The sequence below is a fragment of the Quercus suber genome, unplaced genomic scaffold, assembly GCF_002906115.3.
Source record: "Quercus suber isolate HL8 unplaced genomic scaffold, Cork oak 2.0 scaffold_54, whole genome shotgun sequence".
Taxonomy (NCBI): domain Eukaryota; kingdom Viridiplantae; phylum Streptophyta; class Magnoliopsida; order Fagales; family Fagaceae; genus Quercus; species Quercus suber.
Genome location: NW_027069519.1, coordinates 930,061 through 941,872, shown reverse-complemented (window position 1 = coordinate 941,872; position 11,812 = coordinate 930,061).

Here is an 11,812-nt window from a genome sequence, read left to right as displayed (position 1 = left end):
ATAGGAAATGTCTGGACGATTGACAGTGAGATAAACTAGGCTGCCAACCAAGCATCTGTAAAGAGAGGGATTAGACAATGGTTTTCCTCCTAAGGGAGTTAGATGCGCATTAAGCTCAACTGGAGTGTCAACAGTCTTGCTATTAGTGAGTCCAGCTCGAGACAAGAGTTCAGAGGCATACTTGGCTTGAGTAATATAAAGTCCATCTGTAGAATGAGTGATTTCAAGACCCAAGAAGTAGCTAAGATGTCCAAGATCTTTCATCTCATACTACTGACTGAGAAAATCATTGAGTTCTTAAATGCCACTAAGGTCATCACCAATTATAATCATATCATCCACATACAGGAGAAGTAAAATAGTGCCTTTGTCAGTGCGACAAAGAAAAAAGGCAAAATCATAATGACTGGCCATGTAACCCAAGTAAGAGATGGTAGAGCCGAATTTGGCAAACCAAGCTCGTGGAGCTTGTTTAAGGCCATATAGTGCACGTCGAAAGTGACAAACCTTGTTTGATTCAACAGAGAGACCCGGAGGAGATTGCATATAAACTTTTTCACTTGAATCCCCATTAAGGAATGAATTTTTGACATCTATCTAAAAAATGTCCCATTTACTGGTAGCAGCAGCAGCAACAATTAAGAGGGCACGAACAGATGAGATACGAGCAATCGGAGCAAAGATCTCTTCATAATCAATCTCATACTCCTGTGTAAAACCTTTTACAACAAGACGAGTTTTGTAGCACTCAATGGACCCATCAGAGCGAGTCTTAATCTTGTAGATCCACTTACAACCAACCACAGATTTCTCAGGAGGGAGAGTCACCAAATCCTAAGTATGGTTTTTAAATAATGCATCAAGTTCCTCTTTCATTGCAATCTGCCATAAAGGGTTAGTGGAAGCCTAACGATAGGTTTGAGGCTCGTGCAGTATAGCAAGGGCAGTGTAACAATGATAATCAAGTAATGTGTTGGAATGGATCTTACCTGAGTTGAGTAATGAGACGGAATGTTTTGTGCAAGATCTTCAGGCGGAGCAGGAGCAGGGGACCTAAGCTCAAGGTTGGGTAGCTCGTCTTCAACCTGTGCATCTTCCACCTGTTCATTAAAGGGTGAATTAGGAAATGGATCAAAGGTATCTAGTGGTTGGACAGAGAAGTCTATAAGAGAATCAGGAGCAACTACAAGAGGATCAAGAGCAGCTACAGAAGGAATATGTGCCTCATTTGGAAAAAGATCTAACACAGAGAAGGAAGATAGGGAGGCACGAAAACGAGAGAGCTTAACAAAGGAGCGATGTTCCCAAAAGACAACATTACAGGAGATACAAAAACGATGGGAGAGGATCATAACACCAATACCCCTTTTGAGTTTTGCCATAGCCAAGAAAACAACAAAGCCTTGACTAAGGCTCAAGTTTGTTATGCTCATGTGGTTGAAGAAGAATGAAACATACAGAACCGAATGAGCGAAGGTGGTGATAGTCTGGAGGTGACCCAAAAAGGTGCTCATATGGAGTTTGATTTTGAATAACAGGACTTGGAATGCGATTAATAGCATAAACAGCATGAAGAGCAGCTTCACCCAAAAAAGGAGTAGGAACTTTAGCAGAGAGAAGGAAAGCACAAACAGTGTCAAGAAAATGACGAAGTTTTTGTTCGGCTCTATCATTTTGCTGAAAGGTACCTGGACAAGTTAGTTGATGAACAGTGCCATAAGAATGCAAAACAGCTTGAAAAGCATATTGAGTGTACTCAAAAGCATTATTAGATCGAAAAATTTTGATACATTTGGAAAATTGAGTTTCAATCATTTTTGCAAAATTAGAATATACTTGCAATAATTCAGAGCGATGTTTTATATTAAAAATCCAGCTATAGCGAGAGTAATCATCAACAAAGACAACAAAATATCGAGACCCACTAATATTAGAGACAGAGGAAGGCCCCCAAACATTAGAATGAATAAGGTCAAAGATATCAGTGGATATTGATTCACTAATATTGAAAGGCAAAGCTGGTTGTTTTCCTAACTAATATGAAACACAATCAAAATTTTCTGTAGACATTAAACCTAACAAATCTCTAGAAACCAATTGTTGTACCCGAGAGGAAGATGCGTGACCAAATCAAACATGCCAAAGTGTAAGGGAATGAGTAGAAGAAACTGCAGCAGTTGTAGCAACAGAAACAGGAGCAACAAGTGGAAGACGAAGGTTGTCCACAGGAAACATATGCCCAACTCTGGGACCAGTCCCAAGCTCCTGTCCTGTCCTTGGATCCTGCACAATACATCCAGAATAATCAAATGTAATGTGATAACCCAACTCAGCTAATTGCCCTACAGAAAATAAATTGTAAGAAAGGTCAGTAACATTAAAGACCCTAGGAACCGAGAGGTTGGAGGTCGAAACAGAACCGATATTATGACTAGACATTGTGGAACCATTTGCTGTGCGAATATTAAGAGAGTGCGATGCAGGTTTAAGTTCAGAAAATAAGGATGAGTGAGGTGTCATGTGATTACAATAAGCGGAATCTATAAGCCAAGAGGAAGGAGACATACCAGATAAAGCTGAGAGAGAAGAGGAATAAGATGCATTACCAACCATACGAATGACATTGGTAATGATGTTTTTAAGGTAATCTGTGGACATGGTGTAAGTACGTCCTAAAGATTTAGACTGTGCAAAGACATGAGCCATTGGTTGGACACTCTCAGTGTTAGCAACAGTAGCAGCAGAAATTGAAATAGCAGATTTGTTGCGATGATAACAAGTCTCAATATTGTGCCAAAACGTTTGCAAAATTTGCAAAAACGTTTGATAGATTGGTAGCGACAATTGTTGCAATAAGAAGAAGACCTATCCTTATTCTTCATTTAGAAGCAAAATATGCAAAAATGGACTGCAAAAATTAAATCTACGCGAAAAACTGGGGAAGGAGCACCGAACTACAAAAGTCAACTATGGCAAAAAGCCAACAGTCAGCCTTGGTCAAAGTCAACTCTGAAAGTCAACGTTCAACGGTCTCAAAGTCAACAAATGACGTCAACAGGTTGATTGTGAGATGACATCAGTAGATGACAAGGCGTTGACATCAGCTAGTGCTGACGTGGAAGAGTAGTTTTCGTGTGTGGTGTGCGTGAGACAGCAAAGACGGCGCATGAAGGTGCGTGGAACTGTAGGTGCAGCGCGTAGGAGCACGTAAGGAGGAACCCAGTTGTTTAGTGGCATGTGGGAGGCGCGTGGAGCGCATGCGTTGCGAAGCAAAACCTTTGAGCGGCGCGTGGGGGCGCGTGCAGTCTCTGATGGCTTCGAGACTTCCACGAGTGTGTAGATCAGTGCAAGATGATCTCTGTGGTACCTTCACAAATGTAATTGGAGCAATATTGTGGCGGTGATGCAATAGGCAGTGATCTTTGTAGCGTGAAGCTCCTCAACAACGGCAGCTACAGGTCCGAAAACCAAAGACGACAGCTGGAAGACGTCGGAAGTTCAACGGCGAGAGGCTGCGGTGGCTACTGTGATGGCGGAAGCGATGTTGAGAATGGAGTCACACCAATAAAGACAAGACTGCTAAGAAAAGGTCAAAGCAGTGACTCTAATACCATGTTAGAAATACTGAATAATTGTATTTTTTAGTGAAAGAATATACATGAGTGTCTTTATATAGGAGGCATATGAGTGCAGTACAAGTAAGAGTATAGTAGAAGAATGTGTGCTATACAAGTATTCTAGTTTGGGCCTAAAGCCTACAACATTATAATGCACGTTAACAATAATATTACATGTGTATTTGGTATTTTTTTTTTCCTTCAATTTTTAACTTTTATATACAGTTATTTAAAATCTCAATTATCACACTACTACACTCAGATTAAAATAACAGTATATTTTAACAGGTTTTACCAATCAATTCTAGCCTTTTCAAGACCTGCATTTGACAGACCCCTACCCTAGCCAAACATCAAGGTAAACTTCAATGGTGTATGTTTTCAAGACCAAAATATAGCAGGTGCAGCAGTGGTGATTAGAGACAGAAATGGCCTGATTCTGGCATCAATGGCGGATAGGTTTCCTTTACCTCATTCTATAGTGGCAGTCGAACTAATTGCTGCTATCAAAGCTCTGAAACTGGCTACGGAGCTCAGGCATAATTCGATAATCCTGGAGGGAGACTCAAAGATCGCAATTGAGGCAATGCGGAGCAGTCTTCCCTTGTTGGCTGACTATGGACACCTTTTAGAGGAGGTCAAGGTTTTGGCAGATAGTTTTGAAGCATTAGAGTTTAGTTTTGTTCCAAGACAATGTAATACTGAGTCCAAATTTTCTATCTCACTTTTCCTGCTTCACTCTATACTCTACCAATAAAAATTTGCCACGTGTTCATCTAATTAATTAAATATTATCATTATTGATTTATTAATACTACAATTATTAATTAATAATAGTATTTAATTAATTAGGTGAATACGTGGTAAATTTTTATTAGTGGAGTATAAAGTGGAACAGAAAAAGTGGAACAGAAGATTGCTAGACATGCTAGACATGTTAGCAAATACACAGTGTAAATGGAGGATGTTTCCCCACATTTATCTAATGTAATCCTTGCCACAATGGCATCATAAATAAAATCACAAAGTTGTTTCTCAAAAAATTAAAAAAAAAAAAAAAATCCAGCCTTTTCAAACAGACGACTTTTATTCTGCAAATTATAAAGATAACCACGTTTTTGTTATTCAAAGACGGCCCACCAACCTATCTCCCATCCAACCAAATACAGTAGCAACCGGATGTGGATTTCGGCCTTCCGTGATTTCCGCCTTTTACCGATTTGCGGCTTTCTAAATTCTAATGCCGCCCTCCACGCCAATGACAAGAAAGAGAGGGTGAAGTTCTAATACAGTAATACCAGACCACAAACTCCACATAATATTTTTATTGCCTCACTTTGTAACACAGCTTAGATCGACTTTTATGTTTTGGATACAGTTTAGATCGACTTTCATTTGCCATATATCTCATATCTTCTGTACAAATGACCACTTGAAAGATTTATATTTTATATAGATAATATATATATATATATATATATTTTATGAACATTTTATATATAGATAATATTGTTCTTCAGTTTTCTTCCTTCTTTATTAACTTCATTTCATAAACGAATGTAGATAGATATATGTACAATAATTTCAGCTTACTGGAGATAAAGATATTAAACTCATCAAAAAAAAAAAAAAAAAAAAGAGACAGAGATAGAGATATTAGAGCACTAGCATCAGCTTTACTAGGCCAAATGCTAATTTAACACATAAAAAACTTACTTTATTTATTTTAACATGTCATTTTACAATATACCTTATGTTGGGGGAGGGGGGGGGGTGAAAGCCCAACCTTATGTATTGGGCCTAGGGCCCTATTTGAAGGTTATTGTGTGTTTGAAGAGATGAAAGCGGTTGAGAAGGAGTCTGTATGAAAAAAAAGATACCTAGAAATGAAGGGGTACAGTCCGAAGAGAGCACTAGTGGTCCGAAAAGGTCATTCTCCTCGGATGCAAGTATTCTTGGTCAAGCAAATATCTGGAGGGTTCGAGTGATCTTCCTAACGACTTCAATGATAAGGATAAACTTTGGGCATGCTTGGAGATGAGAAGAACGGAAAAATATCTAAAAGGAAGAGCTACCACCACCACATTAAATGCACTGCATCTGCTTTTCTGGCCGCATTAATGTGGAGAAGACCCTTGAACAGTGTCATGTCAGCTACTACCACTCATAGAGAGCTAAAGAGGAGACTTGACGCGACATATACTTAAGTGGATACTTAGATGAAGAATAAGTGGATGATGAAGATGATGGAGAAGGATGCTATATAAAGGAAAAAAGCCTCTGATAGAAAAAAAAAAAAGGAAAAAAAAAAAAGGAGGAAAAGGAGAAGGAAGTTCACTATAACTCTAAGAATTGTATTCATCTTTCATTCAATAATATACCTCCTCGGACATCAATTTGAAGGGCTTTGAAGTGTGTTTTTATATCAGTTCATTCTTTAACTCCATAGTTAACTATTGTTTAGTTCACAATCAGCCTACTTCTTTCGCCCACTTTCTACAAATTCATTGTTATGGGGTCATTGGGCTCATAATCCAAACTTTTTGGGATTTGACTACAAAAACTGACCCTACAATTGGCGTCGTTTGTGGAAAGAGCTTGAGTGAAAGTGGAAGCAACAGTTGATAATGGCTGAACGAGGGCAACAACCAGCAAAATCTAGGGCATCCCAACACGTAGAATCTTTTCTCAATTTGGAGCAGAGATAATATCATGAAGGTAGAGTGCATACTACGCATACTGATCGAAGCCAGTCACATGGTGGAAGTCACGTGTCTCATGCAAAGAAGAACCAGGATATGCAACTAGAAATTGAAAGGCTAAAAAGGGAGTTACGCCATGCAAAAAGGAAACGGATTTCTTCGCATTCTGATGAAGATTTAGGTGACGAGCAGGATGTTACTTACAAGTAGAGATCTCGGACACCAATCAGTGAATCCTTTTCCTATGAAGAAGAGCATCATTGCAAGAGGCAACCTCGAAGCCCATCATGGGGAGGCGTAGGGAACGATGCTATGAGCAAGACCTTGAATCAAATCTCTAGGTCACCCTTCACGTGTAGGATTGAAGAAGCGAGACTTCCTCGGCGTTTTAACCAGCCGACCTTCACCATCTATAATGGTAAAACGGACCCTGTGGAACATGTGAGTCACTTTAATCAAAGGATGGCTGTCTATTCCAGAGATGAAGCTCTAACGTGCAAAGTTTTCCCTTCTAGTCTTGGACCGGTTGCAATGAGATGGTTTAACAGTTTAGAAGCAGACTCCATCGACTCCTTCAGAAAGCTTACTCAAGCATTTGGTTCTCGTTTTGTCACATGCAGAAGAGTGGCTAGACCCCTGTCTTCACTGCTATCCTTAAGCATGTAAGAGGGTGAAATCTTGAAAACGTATTCAGATAGGTAATGGGAGATGTTTAATGATATGGGGGGCAATTTTGATGGAATGACCCTTAGCACGTTTAAGCTTGGCCTTCCCACTGACCATGGTTTAAGGAAGTCCTTAACTGGTAAGCCAGTTACTAACATGCGTCAGCTCATGGACTGTATCGAAAAATATAAAAGAATTGAAGAAGACCAACAGCAAGGGAAGGGAAAGGATAAGGTTATCCCCCCAGGAAAAAAAGGATTTCAGGTCGGATCGTTACAATAACAGCAAACCACAGAGAGATTTCACTGGGCAGTCAGGATCAACAAACCTTCAAGCAGTTAACACTGTATTCAAAGAGCCAGTACACCAGATTTTGGAAAAGATTAAGAATGAACCATTCTTTAAATGGCCGAATAAGATGGTGGGGAACCCTAAGAGGCATAATCATAATTTCTATTGCCAATACCACTAAGATCATGGGCATACCATAGAGGATTGTAGGAGCCTGTGGGATCATTTGGACTAACTAGTCCGCGAAGCTAAATTGAGACACCTCCTACATCACTCTAGTGGCCGAGGAAGTCAGATGAACTCGGAGCCCCAAAGAGATGACTCTTCAAAGCCTCCATTGGGAACTATCAACGTCATCTTCACCACACCAGGGAGAACAGGATCCTGGCCGTCCAAGGTTATGTCGGTAGCCCGGTTACCTGCAGGGAACTTTGGCCAAGGTCTGAAGAGAACTAGACCGGATACTCAACCAGTTCTAGGGTTCTCAGACAAAGACAAGATTGGAACCATCCAATCTCATGATAACGATTTAGTAATCACCCTTAAAATTAGAGGGTATGATGTGAAGAGGATAATAGTGGACTAGGGTAGCGTGGTAGAGATAATGTATCCTGATCTCTACAAGAGGCTAAACCTAAAACCTGATGACTTAACACCATACAATTCTCCCCTGGTTAGTTTTGAAGGAAAAGTCGTCACCCCGAAGGGCCAAATACAATTACCGGTATAGACTGGCTCAGAGATGGTAGAGGTGGATTTCATTGTTGTAGATGTGTATTCCCCTTATACGGCAATTATACCCAGACCTTGGCTTCATACGCTAGGGGTTGTTTCCTCTACTTTGCATCAGAAAGTTAAATATCCATTCGAAGGGCAAGTTTGTGAAATCTGGGGAGATCAATCCACGGCCAGACAGTGCTTAGTGGCTGCCATCTAGCACAAGCCCAAAATGGAGTCCTCGTCCAAGGCCGAAAGGGATTTATAGCAGTTAAAAAGTCAGGTACCACTCGCCAAAGATCCAGACGAGGGCGCTAGATGTGAAGGTTTAATAAAAGTTGTTATTAGAGACGATCTCGAAAAGTTTTTTCAAATTGAATCTCAGATGCCTCTACAGGAAAAGGAGGAGCTAATAGAGTTCCTTAAAAGAAACCTTGACGTATTTGCCTGGAACGCTTAGAGGCCTCAAGGGTAGATCCATAATTCATTTGTCACCATCTAAAGGTCAACCTATTAATCACACCTAAGAAGCAGCCTCCTCGGTGCCTATCTAAGGAGCATGCTGATGCAGTAAGAGAAGAAGTAACAAAACTCAAACAAGCCGGAGCTATTAAAGAGGTTTTTTATCCTGAGTGGCTAGCGTACACTGTGGTGGTGAAGAAGAAGAATGGGAAATGGCAAGTATGTGTAGACTTCACTAACTTAAATAAAGCTTGTCCTAAAGATCCATTCCCTATGCCAAAAATTGATCAGTTAGTAGATGCCACTGTCAGCCACCTTCGGATGAGTTTCCTGGATGCCTTCCAAGGTTACCACCAAATACCGTTAGCCTTGGATGATCAGGAGAAGACTGCATTTGTCACCCCTACTGGTAACTACCATTACAAGGTGATGCCATTTGGTTTGAAAAATGCAGGATCCATTTACCAAAGGATGATGACGGGGATGTTTAAACCACAATTGGGCAAATGTATCGAAATTTATATAGATGACATAGTGGTAAAAAGCAAGATCGTTTCTGAACATATAAAGGATCTTAAAAACATTTTTGAAGTTCTAAAAAGGCACAAGCTACGTCTAAACACCTCTAAGTGCTCATTTGGTATGGGGTCAAGCAAGTTCTTGGGGTACATGGTGACTCACAGGGGAATTGAAGTTAACCCCAGTCAGATAAAGGCCATCCACAATCTACAGGCTCCTCGAAATCCCAAAGAAGTTCAAAAATTGACTGGAATAACTGCTGCCCTAAATCGATTCATCTCCCGATCAGCAAATAAGTGTAGACCTTTCTTCTCATTGATCAACAAATGGAAGGGATTTGAGTGGACTGAAGAATGTGCTGTGACCTTTCAGCAACTTAAGGACTATCTCGCTCGACCACCAATCATGTCCAGTCCTGAGCCAGATGAAGTCTTGTTTGCCTACATTGTTGTGGCTCTTTGTGCTGTGAGCTTGGTGTTAATACGAGTAGATCGTGGTGTGCAAATGCCAATTTATTATGTAAGTAAGTCGCTGCATGAGGCTGAGGTTCGTTATTTGCCACTAGAGAAAGCTATCCTAGCAGTGGTGCTTGGTACACAAAAACTACCTCATTATTTTCAAGCCCATACAGTCATTGTTTTCACCCAACTCCCACTCAAGGCTATACTTCAGAGTGCTGACTACACCGGGAGGATTGCTAAATAGGGCACGATCTTAAGGGCTTTTGATATCAGGTACATGCCTCGCACATCGGTCAAGGGTTAGGTCCTTGCAGATTTGGTGGCCGAGTTCACAGAACCCCAGTTAGAGGAAGTAACGCCAACCTCGGACATGGATGAAAAATCGGTTGGCATGATTTCTCAACAAAGCCCCTCACATTGAGAAGTGTACGTGGATGGTGCAGCGAACCAAAAGGGTTTTGGAGTGGGGTTAGTGCTAATATCCCCTAAAAGAATCATCATTGAATAGTCACTAAGGCTGGACTTCTCGACAACAAATAATGAGATGCAGTATGAAGCTTTACTGATGGGAATGGCTATGGTTCGAAGAATAGGAGGAAAGTCAGTGGAGGTGTTCTCGGACTCGAGATTAGTCGTTGGTCAAGTACAAGGTGAGTTTGAGGTGAAAGATGAAAGAATGCAGGGATACCTAAGCCGAGTTAAACGTCTGCAGTCGAAGTTCGACTCTTTTAATTTGTTGCACATCCCCAAAAATTGTAATGCACATGCTGATTCTTTAGCCACACTCGCTACCTCTTCGGCGCAAGATTTGCCGAAGGTTATCCTCGTCGAGGACCTGCATGGCCCTATAGAGGCAAGAAGAGAGGTAGCACAAGTTCACCAAATCAGGGCTGAATTCAGCTGGATGGATCCTATAATTAAATTCTTGAAGGAGGATACTTTGCCCGAAGAAAGGGATAAAGCTGACAAAGTTCGAAGGAAGGCGACTAGGTTCTGGCTATCTGAGGACCAGAAACTATACAAACGTTCCAATTCAGGACCGTACTTATTATGCATGCATCCTGAAGTGGCTGAGTTACTACTAGAAGAGCTACATGAAGGAATCTATGGGAGTTACACTGGAGGTAGGTCCTTGGCTTACCAAGCCATTACCCAAGGTTATTGGCGGCCGAATATGCAAAAAGAAACCCATGAGTATGTCAAGAAGTGCGACTAATGTCAACGGTTTGCCCCAAACATTCATCAGCTAGAGGGAACCCTCATTCCACTATCCAGCCTGTGGCCTTTCGCTCAATGGGGCTTAGATATCATGGGTCTATTCCCTAAAGTCGCAGGAAACAGAAAATACCTTCTGGTCAGCACAGATTATTTCACCAAATGGGTCGAAGTTGAACCTCTGGCCAACATCAGAAACGTAGATGTGTAGAAATTTGTGTGGAAGAATATTGTCACTCGGTTTGGGATTCCTCATACTCTCATCTCGGACAATGGCCTACAATTTAATAACAAAGCATTCAGGAATTATTGTAGTGAACTGGAAATCACAAATAGGTACTCCACCCCTGCCTATCCTTAGGGGAATGGGCAAGCAGAAACAGTTAACAAGGTCATAGTTAACGGATTAAAAAAGAGACTAGACGATGCAAAGGGCAAATGGGTGGAAGAACTGCCACACGTACTGTGGGCATACAGAACTACACCTCATAGGTCTACTGAAGAGACCCCCTTCTCAATGCCCTACGAAGCTAAGGTTGTCATACCTCTGGAGACTGGGTTCCCAACTATGAAAACTAGTTTGTTCAATCCGACCAGCAACAATGAGCAGCTAGAAAAGAGTTTGGATCTGATTGAAGAAAGAAGAGAAAATGCAATGGTTCGATTAGCACATTACCAACAAAAACTCAAGCAGGGCTATGATGCTAACGTAAAGCTAAGGCCTCTAGAATCTAGCGATTTGGTACTCAGAAAAGTTGTGGGCACTGCAAAGAACCCAGCTTGGGAAAAGTTAGGACCCAATTGGGAAGGGTCATATCGTATTACTTCAAGAGCTGGCATTGGGGCATATTTCTTGGAAGATTTGGATAGTCATGTAATACCACGCCCCTAGAATGTAAACAACCTTAAAATGTATTATTATTAATTAAGTCTTTACTTTAATCATTATGCCAATTTATTATGTAAAATTTTTGGACCTTTCCTAAGTGTTTAAACTTAAATCCAATCATGTCTGAAGTGCTCGGATCAGATGATTTGGGTTAGTTAACACTCGTTTACAAGTTTTCTAAGTGTTTAAACTTAAATCCAATTAGGCCTGAAGTCCTCGGACCAGATGATTTTGGTTAGCTGACACTCCTTCATATTTTGACTAAGTGTTTAA